We start from the raw sequence: 21,839 nt of genomic DNA, 5'->3' as shown, positions 1-21,839 counted from the left end.
CTTGGGAAATATGATTGCTATTAATTTAGATAAGAACATACCCTGAGCTGATCCTTCAGGTTTGGAGGGGCCCCCAGGGCACCATTCAGAGTTTTTCACTGACATAAATTAATAAACTGCCACTGACTATAGAAAAGATAAAAGAAAATATACAACTTTCAGTAGCTGGAAATTTACAACGTAACTGTTCATCTCCCTACCTGGTGGCTCAGACGGTAAAGCGTCTGCTTGCAATGCGGGAGACCTGGGTTCGATGCCTGGGTCAGGAAGATTCCCCTGGAGAAGGAAATGGCAACCCACTCCAGTACTCTTGCCTGGAAAATTCCATGGACAGAGGAGCCTGGTAGGTTACAGTCCACAGGATTGCAAAGATTTGGACATGATTGAGCAACTTCACAAAAAAAAAGAAAAACAAAGAACCATGGAACGTTTGGGTAAAGAAAAGTTACACTTAAGCTAATCCTTGCAGGGTCCACAGAAGAGCTAAAACGTGGTGTGATGTCACTCCAGCAAGATGGGAGAGTAATTACTGGGCCACACCTGGGCTGGATTTGGCTTATTCACTGCTCCCTTTTCACTTAAGGATGTTATTGTTCTTTCCTCTGCTCCCCTTCCCACCTTCTCTCCCCTCCCCTCCCCTCTCTTCTTCCTTTTTCTTCTCAGAAAGAGAAACCAACTCTGAATATTTACTGGAATCTTGTAGAATACTGGAAGAATTCGTGGAATTAAGGAGAGGGCTCCTGTAACTTCAGGAAGAAACGTGGACCAATACCTGAGCTTCTCTCTCTACAACACCATCAGAGGATAACTCCAGGCAAATGTTCATCTTTGTGTCTACTTGGCTAGGCCACAGCACCTAGGCATTCGGTCAAATAGCACTGTAAATGTTTCTCTGAAGACATGTAAAGAATGAGATTACCATTTAAATCAGTAGACTTTGAGTAAAGCAGCTTACCCTCCAACCAGTTGAAGGTCTTAATGGGGGGGAAAAAAAAAGACCTCCCATAGGTAGTGTACTAGTCAGGGTTCTCCTGTTACCTGCTGCTTACTCATTGGGGAATGTAATCTTTAACCCCATTCCTTGTATAACACCAAGTCAGAAATACGTGTAAGAGAATTGCATCGAGCCCTAAACCCACACCTAGTGAGGAATAGTGCTAGTGCATAAATCACGCCTACTGTTAGGAACTCAAGCTGCAAAAGCTCCCTGGCTTTGTATCAATTTAGCTCACCACCATAGATTATATATCTTATGTCAAATCTCTTGCTTGTTGGAAGATTCTCAGACTTCAGGGTCTAGTTTTTTCTCCTTCCATGCTTGCAGGTTGCAGGTAAATAAAAAGTATTGTCTCTAGTGGATCTGTGACATAAATAGAAGGTTTGCTCCCCTCAGCCACTCTCTTTTTGATACTACCCTGCTGGAGTTTCTGGTGCTAAAATCTGCCCCATCCCATGAGACACAGTGTTGGTTCCAGGCTCTCCATCAGCTGCCCACAGCGCTCTGCTTTTATCCTGGGCTCCTCCCTGGTGTTCTTCACAAGTTTTTCCAATGTCACTTACATGACTGGAGAACTGAGTGGTCCTTGAGATTCCAGCAGGATCCTCAGCTACTGTAGCTGAGAAAGAGGAAGGAACCTTGTCCTTATCACCCACTCACAGGGGATGGTCCTGATACACATATACTGGCCCCAAGTCGCCCCCCCGCCCCGACCCCTGGCCCCCTGCCCCCGGAAGCCCTGTCCTTCCTACTGAGCCAGAAGGGAAGAGGGCAAGGCATAACCTTTAAAAGAATGACATTACTGTTAGAGATGTGACATAAACTGGTTAGAACCAACTAGGTCCAAGACAGTGAAAGATTTGACTTCCAATAGCCTATATCCCTTGGACAAGGAGATCAAACCGGTCAATCCTAAAGGAAATTATCCTGAATATTCATTGGAGGGACTGATGCTGAAACTGAAGTTTCAATCCTTTAGACCTGATGTGAAGAACTGACTCATTAGAAAAGACCCTGATGCTGGTAAAGCCGGAGGGAAGGAGGAGAAGCAGGCAGCAGAGATCAGATGGTTAGATAGCATTACTGACTCAGTGAACAAGAATCTGAGCAAACTCTGGGAGATAGTGGAGGACAGAGTAGGCTGGCGTGCTACAGCCCATGGGGTCACAGAGTTGGACATGACTTAGCAACTGAAAAATAACAACAAACCCCTGTTATAATATATTAGCATCTAATGACATGCCCGCCAGTTGACAGTTCCAAAGCCGACCATAAAAGGCCAAAGACTGGGTGGTGGTCCAATTCCTGGAAATCCCTGCCCTTGAAATAGTTGGACTAATCCTCCCATTCATTAACTTATGAAATTACCCAGCCCATAAAAACTAGCCACGCAGTATTTCAGAGCCTCCTGCCTTCTGAAATGGCCCATACTCTGTCTGTGAATTGTGTTTTTCCCAGGATCACTCTTGCTCTTTTGAGAAGGACCACATTCTGTTTACGGAATGTGTTTTCTCACTAAGTAAACCCATGAACTTTCCCTCTCACCAAATTCCTTCTGTGGTGAGACAAAAACAACAACAACAACAAAAACAAAAACAAAAACTGAGCTTCATTAAGTCCTGAGACCAGGGGTGTGATTTTAATTAAAAGATGGTGGATTTGAATCCCAGCCCGTGGGTTCAGGCCCCTGTCTGGGTTTTGGCTGGGTTTGAGTTCTATCTGAGTTAAGCGGTTTCGCTACCATCCCAGGGTTATAAGGGCAGGAGGAGGGAACTACAGTCCCTTACCAGACTCTGAGGACAGACCTAGAAATCTCAAGACTAAAAAGGGGTTTCCTGATTTTATAGACTTTCTTTAATTCAGCAGACACCTTTGAGGACCTACTCCATGCCAAGCACTTTTCTAGAAATTGAAGATAAATTCTCAGCTTTTGGGGGGCTACTTGTGGCTCAGCTAGTAAAGAATCCATCTGCAGTGAGGGAGAGCTGGGTTTGATCCCTGGGTTGGGAAGATCCCTGGAGAAGGGAAAGGCTACCCACTCCAGTATTCTGGCCTGGAGAATTCCACGGACTGTATAGTCCATGGGGTCGCTTTCCTTTTCACTTTTCTCAGCTTTTTTAGAGCTTATATTCTGGATGACTGGAGGCTGAAAGGGTGCAAGGTGACAAGTGACAGAGGTCAGCTTCTGATATTCTGCTCTAAACCAGCTGAACCCCGGCCAACTCCCCAGATCCTGAAGCTTTGAGATGTTAACATGCCGTGTTGTTTGTGCAGGTGTACTGAACAAAGAGTTCCTCCGGGACACATTTTAAAAGATAAAATCCAGGTGTGCTGGTGGTTGTGGTTCTCTGTTCAGGTCAAGCGAGACCCTTCAGGAAGAAACTGTGGGCGTGGAGGGATTTATGCCTTTCAGATGTGACTCAGACCCTGAGAGCCAGGGTAGGTCTGTTGGTGAGGGTCCTTCCTCCTCTGGGGCAGGGATGGGCACACTGCAGCTCATGAACCAAGTCCAACCTGCCTCTGGTTTTAATTAAAGTTTATAGACACTCAGCCATGTGCATTCATCTGTGTATTGTCTATGGTTACTAGCCACATGCTGCAGTGCTGGAGTTGAGATATGGTAGATATGAAGCAGGCTGGAGAGCCTAAATTTTATTATTTGAGCCTTCATAGAAAGTTTACAGACTCCTTCAGAATAATGGGTCTGTGCATGAAAAATGTTGCCTGCCATCAGTAAACAAAGAAAGTTGCAGCCTTCAAGCCACTGCAGCTGCCCCCAGTGGTGAGCCTTGAGGGCACTCAGGATGGAGCCAAGCAGGCTGCCTCTGTGATTGCAGCCACCCCCAACTGTGCACCCTGAGGGCATCTGGGCGGGAAAGAAGAGGATTCTGGCCCCAGATAGTTGAGGGCAGATCAAAGGAATGATTTCAGTGAGTCCAGACTCTTGCATCTTTCCATACACAGTTCAGCTCAGTTCAGTTCAGTCTCTCAGTTGTGTCCAACTCTTTGCAACCCCATGAACTGCAGCACACCAGGCCTCCCCGTCCATCACCAACTCCCAGAGTTTACCCAAACTTATGTCCATTGAGTTGGTGATGCCGCAATCCAACCATCTCATCCTCTGTTTTCCCCTTCTTCTCCTGCCCTCAATCTTTCCCAGCATCAGGGCCTTTTCAAATGAGTCAGCCCTTTGCATCAGGTGGCCAAAGTATTGGAGTTTCAGCTTCAACATCAGTTCTTCCAATGAACACCCAGGACTGATCTCCTTTAGGATGGGCTGGTTGGATCTCTTTGCTGTCCTAGGGACTCTCAAGAGTCTTCTCCAACACCACAGTTCAAAAGCATCAATTCTTCGGTGCTCAGCTTTCTTTATAGTCCAACTATCACATCAATACATGACCACTGGAAAAACCATAGCCTTGACTAGACAGACCTTTGTTGACAAAGTAATGTCTCTGCTTTTTAATATGCTATCTAGGTTGGTCATAACTTTCCTTTCAAGGAGTAAGCATCTTTTAATTTCATGGCTGCAATCACCATCTGCAGTGATTTTGGAGCCTTCCAAAATAAAGTCTGATACTGTTTCCACTGTTTCCCCATGAAGTGATGGGACCGGATGCCATGATCTTAGTTTTCTGACAGAGAAATTCATTAATTCAAGTTAAATTCATTAACTTGAGATGTCTGGTTTCCTTTGTTTAACAGTAGCGTTTTGATATTCCGACTGCCTGGTCTCTGTTGCAAATCTCCCTATATATCCTGGCTCCTGCCTTATCTTCGAGAACAATCCCTCAAAGCTGTCTGAGAGGTTGCTTCCCAGGCCTACGTCCTCAGTTGTGTCTGCCAAATAAAACACAATTCTCAGCTTTTAGGTTGTGGATCTTTTCAAGTCAACAAGTTGTGTCAGTTTGGGGGCTTTTCACTTTGCTTACCCCTGGTTTCTCCAGGTGACAGTCTTGCCTGCTCTTTTGTACTATTGAATTCTAGTATCTCGCTCACAAGCACTCGGACACCGCCAAAATCAGGGAATTTAACTCTGTGCAACAGGAGTTTCTTTCCCTTGGAAATCCATGTCCCCAGCTCCATGAAGTTTCTTGGGTTCTGTCCCAGCCCCTCAGTCTCACCCTTCATGAGCCCAGGTTCCCAGAGCTCTGCCTTCACATCCTTCCTGTTCAACCTCTTATCTGTATCATCCCCAGTCACCACTTCAGTTAATGTCTCCACCATCAGCACAGTGAGTGGGGTTTTGACTAGTAGATAAATGGAAAGGAAATAAGGGAGCTTAAGAAAAGGAAGAGAAGGGAGGTCTCCAAACATTCAGAGATGCAGAATGCTCATCTTCTAATTTTTAGCTTGTGCAATTCTTTTCAGTCGACAGTTCTCAAAGTGTGGTCCCCGGACCAGCAGCACCTGCGTCGCCTGAGACCTCGCAAAAATGGAAGCTCTCAACCCTAGAGCTACTCAGTCAGAAATTCTGGGGTGGGGCCCAGCAACCTGTATTTTAGCAAGCCTTCCAGTTAATTCCCACTCATGCTAAAGTTTGAGAACCATCAAACATTTGACTTTTTTTTTTCTATAATTTTTCAGGACCTGCTAGGAAGTTGAAATTCCAAAGCAGTCTTTGAATTCCTGATATACCCTTATTTTTTCACGTGATTGTTAAGAAAGTGAATGCTGCATGTTGAGATGCATTGGCTGAGACATTTTAAGGGAGGCATCTTATACAGTAATGGCATTACTGATTAAGAACTGTATTCACCACAGAAAGGATCATTAACTGATTTTATGACACTTACGAGGGCTAATGTTTAGCTCACTGATTTATGAACATCACATCAGTCTCCCTTTTAAAAGTTAAATCTCTTCAGTTTTTGATCACAGTTGAGGAGAAGACATTGATTGATTATGTGTATTAGTGCTCCATGACTACAAACAACTCCCCATATTATCCCAGGAGGCTGTGAATGAGTCTCATTACAGGTTCCCATGTAAAGGCAAAGAGGCAGACATGACTGAGCAACTGAATAAAAGCAACAATGTATAGGCACAAGAGGGTAAGGTTGATGCTGCCCCTGAGGCTGCTAACTTTTACCCACTATTACCCTCTTTTAAAGGAAAAATCCCCCTGCCTCTTGGCACTCTGAGTTTGAATGTTTGGGATTTCCAAAGTGTAGTCTAAATGAGGAAATGGAAGAGTGAGCACTGGAAGCCTTTAGTCCATTGTTTGGAATATTTTCCTGGTTATGTAGATGAATGATGAGTGAAAATTTTGCAAGAAGGAGGACCCCTTCCAGGGTCCGAGAGTGGCTCTTATCTGTTGTTGTTTAGTTACTAAGTTGCGTCTAACTCTTTGCAAACCCTTGGACTGCAGCATGTCAGGCTTCCCTGTCCTTCACTATCATCTCCCTGAGTTTGCTCAAACTCATGCCCATTGAGTTGGTAATGCCTTCCAACCATCTCATTCTCTGTTTCCCCCTTCTCCTTCTGCCTTCAATCTTTTCAAGAACCAGGATCTTTTCCACTGAGTTGGCTCTTTGTATCAGGTGGAGAGTATTGGAGCTTCAGCTTCAGCAGCAGTTCTTCTCATGAGTATTCAGGGTTGATTTTCCTTTCCAGACCAGCATTTACTGGTCTGATCTCCTTGCAGTCCAAGGGACTCTCAAGAATCTTCTCCAGCACTGTGATTCAAAAGCATCAATTCTTCTGTGCTCAGTCTTCCTTATGGACCAACTCTCACATCTGTACGTGACTACTGAAAATACCATAGCTTTGAATACATGGACGTCAAGGGCCTTAGGAAGCATCATTACCAACAAAGCTAGAGGAGGTGATGGAATTCCAGTAGAGCTATTTCAAATCCTAAAATATGATGCTGTGAAAGTGCTGTACTCAATATGCCAGCAATTTGGAAAACTCAGAAGTGGCTGGAAAAGGTCAGTTTTCATTTCAATCCCAAAGAAAGACAATGCCAAAGGATGTTCAAATGACCACACAATTGCACTCATCTCACACACCAGCAAAGTAATGCTGAAAATTCTCCAAGCCAGGCTTCAATAGTACATGAACCATGAACTTCCAGATGTTCAAGCTGGATTTAGAAATGGCAGAGGAACCAGAGATCAAATTGGTAACAACCATTGGATCATTAAAAAAGCAAGAGAGTTCCAGAAAAACATCTACTTCTGCTTTATTGACTATGCCAAAGCCTTTGACAGTGTGGATCACAATAAACTGTGGAAAATTCTTCAAGGGGTGGGAATATCAGGCCATCTTACCTGCCTCCTGAGAAATCTGCATACAGGTTAAGAAGCAACAGTTAGAACTGGACATGGAACAACAGACTGGTTCCAAATTGGGAAAGGAGTACATCAAGGCTGTATATTGTTACCCTTCTTATTTAACTTATATGCAGAGTACATCACGTGAAATGCCAGGCTGGATGAAGCACAAGTTGGAATCAAGATTTCTGGGAGAAATACCAATAACCTCAGATATTCAGATAACACAACCCTTATGGCAGGATGTGAAGAAGAACTAAAAAGCCTCTTGATGAAAGTGAAAGAGGAGAGTGAAAAAGTTGGCTTAAAACTCAACATTCAAAAAACAAAGATCATACCATCTGGTCCCATCACTTCATGGCAAATAGATGGGCAAACAATGGAAACATTGACAGGCTTTATTTTCTTGGGCTCCAAAATCACTGCAGATGGTGACTGCAGTCATGAAATTAAAAGACTTGCTCCTTGGAAGAAAAGCTATGACCAACCTAGACAGTATATTAAAAAACAGAGACATTACTTTGCCTATAAAGGTTCATCTAGTGAAAGCTACGGTTTTTCCACTAGTCATGTATGGATGTGAGAGTTGGACCATAAAGCTGAGTGCTGAAGAATTGATGCTTTTGAACTGTGGTGTTGGAGAAGACTCTTTAGAGTCCCTTGGACAGCAAGGAGATCCAACTAGTCCATCCTAAAGAAAATCAGTCCTGAATATTCATTGGAAGGACTGATGCTGAAGCTGAAGCTCCATCATTTGACCATATGGTGTGAAGAACTGACTCTTTGGAAAAGATCCTGATCCTGGGAAAGACTGAGGGCAGGAGGAGAAGGGGATGATAGAGGATGAGATGGTTGGGTGGCATCACTGACTCGATGGGCATGAGTTTGAGCAGGCTCCAGGAGTTGGTGATGGATAGGGAAGCCCAGCATGCTGCAGTCCATTGGGTGGCAAAAAATGGAATACAACTGGGAAACTGAACTGAACTGATATGGACCTTTGCCAACAAAATGATGTTTCTGGTTTTTAGTATGCTGTCTAGGTTTGTCATAGCTTTCCTTCCAAGGAGCAAGAGCTTGCAGGCAAATTCTTTACTGTCGGAGCCACTGTGGAAGCCAGCTCTTATCTAGTGCTCAAAAATGAATTTTCCAAGGAGATAACACACGCTGACAAAGCAAGAGACATCACTGAGGAGGAACACCGAAGTGGAGAGTAGTAGGGTTGGGGAACCCAGGAGGACTGGTCTGCCACATGGTTCACAGTCTCAGGCTTTACGGTAATTGTTTAGTTTCTGGGTTGTCTCTGACCAATCAGTCTGACTCAGGGTCCGTCCTGGTGGCACATGCATCACTCAGTCAAATGGGTTCCAGTGAGAAGGATTCTGGAGGTTGGTAGGACATACAGACTGAAATCTCCTCTCTACTCTTAATCTTTCCCACATTCTTCCAGTTGGTGGTAGCTTGTTAGCATCATGTTCCTTACCAGGACATCCTGTCATAAGATAACTAATGTAAGTGGTTACTACTGTGCCTGGCCACGGTGGGCAGTTTGGGTCAGTGGTCCCCCTAACAGAAAGATTCCATCAAACTTCCTTGATCTTGTGATAATGGCCTGACTCCTGTTTCCAGGTGCTCAGACTCAAAGGAGCTCCATCAACCTTCTTCCTCTGTCTTCACTCTCAGTTCACTTCAGTCGCTCAGTCGTGTCTGACTCTTTGTGACCCCACGAATCGCAGCATGCCAGGCCTCCCTGTCCGTCACCATCTCCCGGAGTTCACTCAAACTCACATCCATCGAGTCGATGATGCCATCCAGCCATCTCATCCTCTGTCGTCCCCTTCTCCTCCTGCCCCCAATCCCTCCCAGCATCAGAGTCTTTTCCAATGAGTCAACTCTTGGCATGAGGTGGCCAAAGTACTGGAGTTTCAGCTTTAGGTTTAGTAAGTTCCATCATGTGCTTTGTCTTTCATCTGTACCCCCCAAACACATAGGATTTTCATGGACAGCACGATGTTTTTCTGTTATATCATTAACTGAAATAAATACGTAAATAGTACTCCTCTTCTGGTTGATTTGGTAGAAATTCATTATTAGAATGGCAAAGGGAAAGTATCAGGTAATTTCAGGTCTTCCCATGGTCACCCCATTGATTCAACTGTCACACGACTTGAAAAACAACAGGAGAATTCGCCGGTTATGTGTCCTCTACTTGGACGGTGATTATCCTTACGGACTCAATATGATTTGCATCTGTTTGTGATGAAGCATTTTATACATGTGACCAAAATACCTTTGTTCAAAATAGGATCATACTAGCACTACTGTACCTTTACTGCTAATTTTTATTTTATTCCCAAATAGAATATATGCTTTTCTCAACTGAAGGTTTGGCTGACTACACCTGTGAACAAAATTTTGCCTGATGCCTGTTGGGTAAGTAAAGTTTTATTGGAACACAGCTATGCCCACTCTTTTACATATTACTTAATGCTGATTTTGTGCTCTCATGGTAAGGTGGAATAGCTGGGACAGAGGTTATATAGCCTTTAAAGCCAAAAAAAGTTTACTGTCTGATTCTTTGCAGGAAGTTTGCCCACCCCTGTCAACTGCATCACTTAATGACACCAAGAGAGACAGCCTCAAGGGTTAGGCACAGACTGGCTTCTTTACGACGTGAAATCAGGTAAAGGCTGCTTCTTTCCTGTTTCAGCTGTGCCCATGTCACCAAAGTCTTGGCTCCCTGTAACCGATGCTGAATAGAAATACAGAGACAGAGTTTGGAGGGAATGAAAGATGGCTTTATTCCTCTGCCAGTCACGGGGGGAAGACACGGCAGGCTACATCTCAAGAACTGTGCCCCACCCCCAACATGGGCAGTCGGGGGGATCACAAAGGTGGAGCTCACAGTCCGGGGTATATGGTAAGGAACAAAGCAGTGAGAGTCTTGCTTGCTTCTTTTTCTTGCCTTTTTTCAAAACAAAGCTGCTGTCAGGTAGCCCAGTAATCAGGTCTGTTTGTCTCTGGTTTATCAGCCTGAGACCTTTTTTCTTAAATGTAAAAAACTACAAGGGGTGGTCTGTTACAAGCGAGCACAGATTCTCTTCCTATATAGGTCATTACAGAATATTGAGTAGATTTCCCAAGTGCTATACAGTAGGTTCTTGTTAGTTATCTATTTTACATATAGTAGTGTGTGTATGTTAATCCCCAGCTTCTAATTTACCCCTCCCTCCCATGTTTCCTCTTTGGTAACCATGTTTGTTTTAAAAATCTGTGAGCCTATTTCTGTTTTGTAAATAAATTCATTTGTATCATTAAAAAATTAGATTCCACATATGGGGATATCATATGATATTATCTTTTTACATCTTTTTTCTTAAATGTAAAAAGCTGCAAGGGGTAGGGCTTCCCTGGTGGCTCAGAGGTTAAAGCATCTGCCTGGAATGCAGGAGACCCAGGTTCGATCCCTGGGTCGGGAAGATCCCCTGGAGAAGGAAATGGCAACCCACTCGAGTACTCTTGCCTAGATAATCCCAAGGAGGGAGGAGCCTGGTAGGCTACAGTCCATGAGGTCGTAAAGAGTCAGACATGACTGAGTGACTTCACTTTCACTTATGTTTCTCTGTCGGACTTACTTCACTTAGTATGATCATCTCTAGATCCATCCATGTTGCTGCAAATAGCATTATTTTGTGCTTTTTTTTATGGCTAATATTCTATTATATATATGCACCACATCTTCTTTATCCAGTCATCTGTTAATAAGTAGCTACATTTTGGGGACAATTTGTTATGCAGCTATAGATAACCATTACACAGGAGGAAAACAAACAAACAAACAAAAAAAACCGACAACCCAGAGCTGAATGAGGGAATGGTATAGCTTTCAGCTTGATAGAATTTGTTCAGTCTGCTTTAGTTAAGTTAAATGCAATTGGAGAATATTATGCAGCTATTAATAAATTATCCCCCTTTAGAAGCAGACTGTTAATTTGACATGAGTTCAGACATCCCCGCCTATTTTTAAACACATGCTGGGGCTCGCTGTCCTCTCATAGGTTTGCATAGTGTGCTGGGTCTTCAGCTATCTTTATGCACAGACCTAATATCTAAGCTCCTGTGGAAAAATGGCCTTATACATATGAACTGGCTAATATTTATACAAAAGAAAATGCCAGAAAAATGCTTACTTTGTATTGAGCTGCTGCTATTTCTTTCTTTGAAAATGAAACTATGGCACATCACAGATACAGGTGTGGACTTTGCAAACATTCCCGCTTTGACCCATGCTCACTTGGTGGAACAGCTGTCGTGCCCAGCAGCTTCTAGCACCTGCGCTCTGCAGAGGAGCCGTGCGCAGCAGGCACTGGGCAGCTGCAGCTGCCCCAGCATCACCCCAGCTGGATCCGCTCACCCCGCTGCCCCTCAACCCCTGGCAGCTGCCTGAGTGGCTGTCAGCCAGAGCTGTGCCGGCAGCGGGAGCAGGACTCAGCTGCCAGGGCTGCTTGGCCCAAGATAAGCTGCTTCTGGAAAAGACAAATCAACTCAACTTGTATGCTCTGCTCTTCTTCGGTCATTCTCATCTGCAGAATCTTGAAGCTATTTTCTGAACATGGGTATATGCTTAGAAAGCACACAGCCCTGGACACGTGGACACACACGCAGACACATATGTGTGTGCAGACACCTTCAATCTCATGTTTGCTTCATGTGGATGGTTAACAGAGCCGAAGAGTCCTCTGGAGCTTGTCCATCCAGTGCCTTTAAACCGACCATCCCTTGCCGTACCTTGGGGGTGATTTTTAAATGCAGATTTGGAGTCCCGTCCTGACCTAGTTGGATCAGTTGTTGGTGTTGGCGCCCAGGAGTCTGTATTTACGACGGATGGTAGTTTGCCCATAGCCATCTCCACCCAAGCGGCCCTATATGTTTGGTGAGTGGTGACCTGTTTTAGTTTATTTATGCTGCTGTTAACAGGCTTCCCAGGTAGCGGAATGGTAAAGAATCCACCTGCCAATGCAGGAGAAACAGGAGACATGGGTTTGATCCCTGGGTTAGGAAGATTCCCCTGGGGGAGGAAACAGCAACCCACTTCACTATTCTTTCCTGGGAAATCCCATGCACAGAAGAGTCAGGCGGGCCACAGTCCATGGGGTTGCAAAGTATCAGACATGACTGAGCAACCGAGCAAACACACCGTAACAACGTACCACATAGACTCACGGGCTTGAACCAGAGGTGTTTACTGTCTTGTAGCTCGGAAGGCCAGCAGTCCAGACTCGAGATGCCTGCAGGCTGGTTCCTTCTGAGGCTGGGAGGGAGAACTTGATTTCAGGAGTCTCTCCTCAGCTTGTAGACAGCCGTCTTCTCTGAGTCTCTCAACAGGGTCTTGCCCCGTGTGTGTCCAAATGTCCCCTTTTTATAGGGACACCCATCTTATTGGATTGGGACCCACACTAATGACCTCATTTTAATTTGATTACAGCCTTTAAGACCCTCTCTCCACATACAGTCATGGTCTGAGGTACTGGGGTCAGGACTCTAACATGTCTTTTTGGGGATACAATTCAACCCATTGAATACTTTGAATGGTAACGGATTCAACTTTGACTTTTTTCCAAACTTTGGAGTTTTACCCTTCACTTCCTCCAGAAGCTCCCTGCCTCAACAGTCAATATTGAGGTGTTGAGAAACCATGGGTTGCTGGGTGGTGATAGCCCATAATAGTATGTCCTGAATTTTCCACAATAATAACATGATCATGGCTATGTTTATGGGCACTTACTATCTGTGCAAAGTGTCTTATATGCATTATACAATTTTAACTTTCACAGCAAATTTTGAAGAAATTGCTGTCATGTCTCTTAATTTAGAGATAATAAGCCTGAGGCATAAGGAAATTGGGTAATTTGGCCAAGACCTCAGAACTAAGGCTTCCCTTGTGGCTTAGCTGGTAAAGAATCCGCCTGCAATGTGGGAGACCTGGGTTTGATCCCTGGGCTGGGAAGATCCCCTGGAGAAGGGAAAGGCTACCCACTCCAGTATTCTGGCCTGGAGAATTCAATGGACTGTATAGTCCATGGGGTTGCAAAGAGTTGGACATGACTGAGTGACTTTTCACTTTCAGAAGTAGTAGACGCAGATTAGGGCCCCAGTCCAGGTCAGAACAATTCTAGAAGCCATCCTTTTCTCTATTGTACATTAATTGTTATGAAGTTTTCAGTTCAGTTCAGTTCAGTCGCTCAGTCATGTCCGACTCTTTGAGACCCATGGACCACAGCACACCAGGCTTCCCTGTCTTTCACCAACTCCTGGAGCTTGCTCAAACTCATGTCCATTGAGTCGGTAATGCCATACAACCATCTCATCCTCTGTTGTCCCCTTCTCCTCCTGCCTTCAATCTTTTCCAGCATTAGGGTCTTTTCTAATGAGTCAGTTCTTTGCATCAGGTACCCAAAATATTGGAGTTCCAGCATCAGGATCAGTCCTTCCAATGAATATTTAGGACTGATCTCCTTTAGGATAGACTGGTTGGATCTCCTTGCAGTCCAAGGGACTCTCAAGAGTCTTCTCCAACACCACAGTTCAAAAGCATAAATTCTTCGGTGCTCAGCTTTCTTTAAGTTCTAATTGTTACCAAAGCCTCTTTGCATTTAGCTGGTTTTTCTTCCCTATCTCATAGGTCTAACTTTTTTGTTCCCCTTCTGTAGCCTGAGTGACTACATTCTTTCCTCATTGTCAGATGCTTCCATAAGATTTCTAGGCCCTTTTGAGCCCTTAGTTTTCCAGGGTCCACACCCCTGTTCTTTCCTTGGGTGCATGCCCAGCATCCTCTGACCACAGTCCGCCTCTTGGACTCTCCGGTTGGCTGATATGCATCTTAATGTGTTGTCCCGGTGTAGACTGGAGCTAGGTTTACACACAGTCTTGCTATAAATGAGCTGGCTTATTATGCTCAGAGTAAAGAAACATCTCCCAGTCAAGTGTGCTTGTTGTCCCATCAAGACAGACCACACAGCTTCTGTTCCTTCCACGTAAGTACATCAGAATATGGGCTAAGCACACATTGTGGGCCAGGACTCTATGTATACATCACCCTAAGCAATGCATTCCCACTGTGTTGACCAGGGCAAAGTTACAGACCAAGGAAAGTGAGCCTCAGTATTCCGGGGACAAGACCCTACTGATGGGACCATTTCTGGGGTTTCCAGCTCACTGTACAGTGCCGACCACAAACTCCCCTCTTAAGCGGGTTTATCATGGTTGGAATTATTTGGAATTATCCAGGGCTTATTCCAGCCTCTGGAACTGGGAAGGACTCTCCTTCTCTCCATCTTACTCTCTTTGGTTTGTACAGTTGCCCTTTAGGTAACCTTAGAATTCTAGAGATGGTCATTGTCCCACATCCATGGTTTTGTACTTGGCCTGATGCGTATGGAGGAGATTGACATCACCAGCTTGTGTAGGGCTGTTCAGTGTGGTTGATTTCAGCGTCTATAATGGGACAAGAGCCCAGCTGCTAGCCCTCCTTCCCCTCCCTCCCAAACAGTGATGAGCTCTGGCTCCAGGTGTTCTAGATTCTGGGGTCCCTGCAGTTGAACAAGACACATAGGGTTCCTGCTCTCAGGGGCGTTCTAATGGTGGGTTGACAGGTGACAAACGAAGTAAGCCCATGACGTGTGCTCAGGTTGTGTTAACCGCAATGATGGAAATAAAACAGGATAACAAAGGGTGTATGTGTGTGTGTGTGTGTGCGTGTGTGTGTGTGTGTGTGTGTGAGCCTTCTTCTACCAAGTCTGTCCAGTGCTCAACTTTCCAGCTTCTAATTTTTGCTTTCTTAGCAGACCTACAGTCTCTTGATACATCCTGTGTCAGTACCAGCTTACCTGTTTCAGCCCCCTTCGTTTGTCAGGTGAAGATCTGCAAAGTGATTTTTGAATTTACCCCAATAGTGGAGTTAAATTAAATATGCAATCAATCAGCTTAAAACTACAAGTGGTTCCTGCCAATGTTTTCAGTCAGCCCGGCACGATTCTGGACTTCAGATATGATATGAACTCCTCAACACCACCTCTATTTTGTGAGAGTTGGTGGAAGCAGAGCAGAGCCCTGGAGAAATTGCAGAGTCCAGCAAGATGGTCTTTGTTTCCTGTTCCTCTGCCCTTTCAACTCCTTGGCAATGCCCCTGTCCACCTCTCAGCCCTCTTCATCCTGGATCCTCTCCACTAATCAAAACAAGAAAAAAGAGGCTATCATTTATTTATGATTAGGAGGAAAATCAGGGTCATGGTTACCAGGCCTGGGACCCTCTCTTCAGGAATAACAGTGCATTTTTCAGTAACCTCCACAGTTCTCATTCTTGAGGACCTCCAGCTTTGCCAAGCAAGTTCTAGGTCAGGGACCCTGGCAGGTCATCATACAAGGAAAGAGGAGCTATGAGGCCAGTGCTGGCCCCGTCTACATCAGTAAGGCCCAGACAAGGCAGCCAGGGATGGGATCCGTATCAGAACAAATACTGCCTTCCATGGAGGGCAAAGGCCCTCAAGTCCGGGGATGGAGAGAAGGCTCTTTCAGGCCTTTTCCCTGAGGTTCGACAGGACAGAGCTGATGGTCATATTGAGTGTCCTAGAGCCCCTACTTGGGCTATAACTCAGGGAAAATGATGTCAGGCTGTTTTTTAAAATTAACATTTTAGGAACCACTCTCCTCTTGTGGAGTGGGAGGGCCTACCCTCTTTAAATGACATCTCAGACACGAGCCACCTAAGCTGCCTGTCTGCTGGGCACTGGGGGTGGGGTGGGGAGTCTGGGTGCTGTCCTGAGCCCAGCCTCTGGGTCCCTGGGAGACCCTGCTCTGGGTGGAGCAGTTCCCAGGGCAACCTCCCAGCCTGCTTCTGAGTGGTCTCTGGATTGGGTCAGGTCATCTCGGTTACTTCTGGGCTACTGACGGGGTAATCCAAGCAGGGGCTGGGGCCTCCCCCGGCTGCAGCCCCAGGCCCAAGTCCACTCCAACTTCCTTGGAGTTCTACCCTGTGGGGTGACCACCCCTTTTCCTGGCTCTTCCCCACTGGCTCCCTCCCTTTGCTGCCTTCACAGAGGCTGTGGCTCCCTCTCCCCTCATTCCTCCCCTTCCTTTAGCCTCTGTTCTTTCCTCCTCCTGTGCAAAGATTTTCAGCTCCACAGAGCTCATTTCCTGAGTATCATCTGTCCATCTTTACACTAAGTCTCTGCCTCTAGGCAGAGGCACCGGAAGCTTGGGCCAAAACTGGAAGCCGGAAGTGGGAAGTGAGAAGCTAGAAGCAGCAAGTGAGAAGTGAGAAGCAGGAAGCAGTTGTTTCTGCTGCTTCCAGATTCCTTCCTTTGGGGCCCAAGAAACTTCATCCTGGTCAAGACCAGTGAGATTAGGGATGTAGAGAATCCTGCCCTTGGAGCTAAACTGTAGAAAATATTCAGGAAGATGGTTAACCAGGATGCTGATTTCAGCGACAAAGCAAGGTGAGATAAGGAAAATTATCACGGAGCTACTGCAGAAATGATTTCAATAACTATCATATGAATGAGTGACATGATCCAGGGCTACTTGTCACGGGGTGAATAAACACTTATACATATCAAAAAATGTCAACCTAACTTGGAGACAAGCTTACATTAATTGTAGAGGCAAATCCAGCTGATATATGTCCCACCTTCCTGGTGAATTGCTCAGGTAGCATGGTCTAAAAAACAACTAGAGACACTGGCCTGTAATGAACACGGTGTGGACATCTCACTGTGAACATTTTATCAAATATGCTACTTCAGTTCAGTTCAGTTCAGTCACTCAGTTGTGTCCGACTCTTTGCCACCCCATGAATCGCAGCACGCCAGGCCTCCCTGTCCATCACCAACTCCCGGAGTTCACCCAGACTCACGTCCATTGAGTCAGTGATGCCATCCAGCCATCTCATCCTCTGTCGTCCCCTTCTCCTCCTGCCCCCAATCCCTCCCAGCATCAGGGTCTTTTCCAATGAGTCAACTCTTCACATGAGGTGGCTGAAGTACTGGAGTTTCAGCTTTAGCATTATTCCTTCCAAAGAAATCCCAGGGCTGATCTCCTTCAGAATGGACTGGTTGGATCTCCTTGCAGTCCAAGGGACTCTCAAGAGTCTTCTCCAACACCACAGTTCAAAAGCATCAATTCTTTGGCGTTTTGCTTTCTTCACAGTCCAACTCTCACATCCATACTTGACCACCGGAAAAACCATAGCCTTGACTAGATGGACCTTTGTTGGCAAAGTAATGTCTCTGCTTTTGAATATGCTATCTCGGTTGGTCATAACTTTCCTTCCAAGGAGTACTTGGGTTTCCTTCCTTTCAGAGTTGACATGTCATGTAAAAATTGAGCGCAAATAAAACTGTCCTGTCATGTAGTATTTCAAATGCTCTCTAAGATCTGTTTCTAAAGCATGCACTCTCAAGGGGAGTAATTCTGCACTCAAAGGGGGGTGAAAAATCATTTTTTAGTGCATCATTTGTATAGCTTTTTATGAACAAAGCACAGATATATAATACATAAGTAGATATACAGTATGTCTTTAGTCTTAATATTTCACTGGGGAGTAATTAGGACAAAAATATCTAAAAAGAATCTTTGAGGGGTAGAGGTGATAAAAATTGAGTTGAGAAACATTACTTTAAATGGATGATACTTTTGTGAAGGTCTCTATTTTAAAGTATGATCTGCTAGTTAATTTTTAAATTAGAGATCCAGATTTTCAGATCTTGAGCTGCTTAAGACAAGACAGATCTATAGCAAGTCACTTACTGCTAGAAGGTAACATCCATCCCTCTTTCCCACAGCATGGAGGCCCCCAGGAGAGTCTTCCAGCCGGGAAGTCTGTGCCACGCTGTTTTAAAATAATAAGGCTGCTTATTGTCCACAGCCCGTGAAAGCAGTCTCATTATTGTTTTATGGTCAGATCTCTTTGGTAATAATAGTACTGATAATTACAACACTGTGTTTCATCAAACCAAGACTCAATTGATTGTAAGATGTGCAGTTAAAGTTTGACACAGTGCCAGGATGCTGCAGACTGTCATATGCATGGAAGAAATGGTAAAATGTGGGAGAACTGGAGCAATGAAATGTAGAACCAATAGCTGACAACTGGTGAGCCTTCACCACGTGCCTGGTGTATCTCAATGAATAATTTCAACAGTAATGCTGATTACGTATGATGATACTTATTACTACCTCTATTTTTCAGATGAGGATAACTGAGGTTCAGAGAGGTTAAGTAACTTGCCAAGGATTGTACAACTTCAAAATGGTGGAAGAAGGAATCAACTAGAGGACTCCAGGACCCTCATGCCTTGACTTTTGAGGAACACAAGGCTGCATCTTTTCTTGTTCTATCCCCCATTACCTGGAAAAGCAGGTTCACCTCCATTCATTCAATGTCCAAGTTTCTGGAAAAATGTACAAGATAGGATTCTTGTAACTTTCAAATTCAAGAGGTGGAAGTTATTTTATAAAGAAAGGTTTTGAAAAGAACGCTTTGATAAGGCAGCATCTGCATGCCCTCCTGACCCAATTTAGCTTGAACTTGGGGTTGGTCCTGACTCCTACCTCCCACAGTGGGATTGTGGCTGGACATTCACCTTTTTGTGTCTGTCAGTCCTAAAGTTTGAGCCTCATAAATCTAGGCTCTGATAGCCCAACAGTGTCACTAATGAGCTCCTGGAGGATGAGACATTAAACCCACATTTCCAATAGGTTTACAGTCTTCTGCTTTGGGTTACTGTCTGGGGGTGGTGTTCTGTTTCTATCTCTTCTTTGCCTTCATTCAGATTGCTGTTCTGTAAAGGATCCTGGCTGTCCAGAGTATATTTAGCTCATTTGGCAGGGACACTTTCTTAACAGTATAGAGATAACCAATTGTATAGTTTATATTGGAATTGAGGATTTTGCCTCCCTCAAGAATATTATAATCTTAACTACTGTTTGAGGCTCCATTGCTTTTAGATAAATACAAAAATGTGTTTTCGCTTCCCCTATTCTAGTGAGCGGTTTTTCAAATGGACTGTAACCGAGGCTTTCTCTGTTTGCATTGAGAGTCATCTCAGGTTTATTTAAAAAACCTAATAAAAATGTGAGCTGCACACAACTAGGCCAAAGCAGAGGAATGAAAAGAAATTGTTTGGTGAGGATTTTGCAGAACAATGGGACGAGGCTGTTGCTCACAGAAGGACTTAGTTTTTTTCTCAGGAGGGGGAAGTTTACATCTGCCCACCCCAGCTAGTCACTCCAGAAGGTTCACACGACCCTTCACCCTTCATAGAAAGCGATCCCACACATCTGAGGCAGAGACTCCTTCCACGTGACCTCAGTTAGATTGAGGTGCCTTTCTAGTAAGTTCTTTTCTGGCTTTGTGCATTATAAAGCCTTTTGAAGTTATTTTAAACCAAAACAAACAAAAATTTCAAGAGATGATGTCTCCCTGAGCTTACGCTTACCTGGTGATGTTTATCCTGCCAATTTCTAGACTGAAAAGCATCCCACCTACGTTAACTGTTGTTGTTCAGTCTCTAAGTCACAGCTGACTCTTTGTAACTCCACGGATGGCAGCACGTCAGGCTTCCCTGTCCTTCACTATCTCCTGGCGTTTTCTCAAACTCATGTCCACTGAGTCAGTGTTAATTATGTATTTTGGCAAAAGTCAAAAGGACTGTTTTTCCCCCTAAGATTTATCCCTGGTTTTTGTTTACTTCAATAAATATTGTCAGTTGAACAAACAAACTTTGGCCAGCAGCTGGGCTGGTGTTTGGTTCTGTTTCTTGCGAGGGTTGAGTACTGTGGTCTTTTAACTTGCATTCACATCACCTGTGATTCCCTGGTACCCGAGCAGAAGGGATGCTCACCACAGTTGGTCTGAGGAGTCTCTTCCTGACCACACTTTCAGTGACATGTCAGGGCCTGAAACTAGCCTCAAGAGAGCATTTACACCCCAGAAATTGGCAAGCCCTACAAATCATGGCGGGCTTCCCTAGTGGCTCAGTGGTAAAGAATTCACCTGCCAAGCAGGAGACCTGGGTTTAATCCCTGGGCCAGGAAGATCCCCTGGAGAAGGGAATGGCAACCCACTCCAGTATTCTTGCCTGGAAAATCCCATGGACAGAGGAGCCTGGCGGGTTACAGTCCCTGGGGTTGCAAAGAGTCAGATATGACTTAGCAACTAAACAACAACAGTAACAAATCATGGCCCACCCACCGCTCCCTATGCTATGCTATGCTATGCTAAGTCGCTTCAGTCATGTCCAACTCTGTGCGACCCCATAGACAGCAGCCCACCAGGCTCCATTGTCCCTGGGATTCTCCAGGCAAGAATACTGGAGTGGGTTGCCATTTCCTTCTCCAGTGCATGAAAAGAGAAAAGTGAAAGTGAAGTTGCTCAGTCGTGTCCGACTCTTAGTGACCCTATGGACTGCAGCCTACCAGGCTCCTCCGTCCATGGGATTTTCCAGGCAAGAGTACTGAAGTGGGGTGCCATTAAGTCTGTTAAATATTTACAGCTGCCCAGTGCCTGCAGCTGTCACATCTCAGTGACTCAAGCCCCAGAAGACATGTTACAAGCGCTGGACAAAGAGTGATCATCCAGGGACGTGGTCTGGGGCTTCACCAACAGAGGAGAATGCTGGATGGTCCTACAACCACTGCCTCTGCCATCAGTGAGCCAGAAGGTATATATGTGCGTGTGTGCACAAGTGTGCACCTCTGTATGCATTCATGCATGCACCTGTGCATGTGCCCGTTTGAACACTGAAGTGAGCCTCTGCGTGTGGCCGAGGCCCAGGCAACTCCTCCCTTCTGCATGGTTTCTCTTTCCTCCTCACCCTTCCCTCCCTGCCTGAGCCTGCCAGACCTGGTGGGGCATTCATTAGCCAGGCAAATGGGCAAACAGCTGCTCAGAGCTGAACACGCTTTTGGGGAGTGAAGAGTGACCCCTAGGGCAATGTGAGGCTGGGACCATGCCAATCACATCCTTCCCCTTCTCTCCTCCACCGCTCCTGCCTGCCCATTAAACTTAACATTCTGGGCCCTTTAAACAGGAGAAGATGCCTTGGCTGGGGCATTGGTGGGGAATGATGGGGGAGGGAAAGCTGATGTGGCCTGATGCCAGGCAGTTGGGGTGGGAGTGGGGTGAGAGTCTGGACCGGCCATGGTGTCAGAGCCTCCTGGCTTCTCCAGAATCTTCCAGCTGGGCCTCTTCCTCCTCATCACTGAAAATTCAGACTGACCTGAGGATACTGAACCTTTGTGAGCTCTTGGCTCTTGCCTGACCTCTGTAGATACTGCTTAGGCTCTTCGGGGTAGAGGCCTGAGTCATCACCAGAGTGAGAGATGTGAGCAGGAGCCCCGGCCTCCACTTTGTGCCCCGAGGCTAGGCTGCTCCGTCCTTTTGTGGGCTTACTATTTGCCAGCATTTCTCTACAATCTTTATGTACCATAGAAGCCTTAAACCTCACAAGGATCCACTGGGGTCAGTCAGTCAGACTCTTTGCCACCCCATGTACTGCAGCACGCCAGGC

General features: G+C 45.4%; 1 long non-coding RNA gene and 1 other non-coding gene across 6 annotated transcripts in view; both read left to right on the top strand.

Annotated features, from left to right (window-relative positions):
- Nucleotides 1-21,354, top strand: part of LOC104975286 (uncharacterized) — a 35,011-nt gene extending 13,657 nt beyond the window's left edge. For 4 of the 5 annotated variants that reach the window (XR_009491991.1, XR_009491994.1, XR_009491992.1 and 1 more), the window contains 4 exons: nucleotides 664-8,549; nucleotides 9,634-9,705; nucleotides 9,857-9,955; nucleotides 18,518-21,353. This is a non-coding gene — a long non-coding RNA (uncharacterized lncRNA). Of the gene's footprint in view, nucleotides 1-663; nucleotides 8,550-9,633; nucleotides 9,706-9,856; nucleotides 9,956-18,517 lie in introns of all 5 variants that reach the window. The other variant, XR_009491995.1, reaches the window with a different exon arrangement.
- Nucleotides 10,680-10,751, top strand: TRNAS-GGA (transfer RNA serine (anticodon GGA)). The gene has a single exon. It is a non-coding gene; the product is annotated as a tRNA-Ser (tRNA).
- Nucleotides 21,355-21,839: the final 485 nt, after the last annotated feature.

Source organism: Bos taurus, chromosome 20, assembly GCF_002263795.3.
Source record: "Bos taurus isolate L1 Dominette 01449 registration number 42190680 breed Hereford chromosome 20, ARS-UCD2.0, whole genome shotgun sequence".
In the NCBI taxonomy this organism is placed as follows: Eukaryota; Metazoa; Chordata; class Mammalia; order Artiodactyla; family Bovidae; genus Bos; species Bos taurus.
Note: the sequence above shows the minus strand (reverse complement) of the source record. Positions and strands in the feature narration are given on the sequence as shown.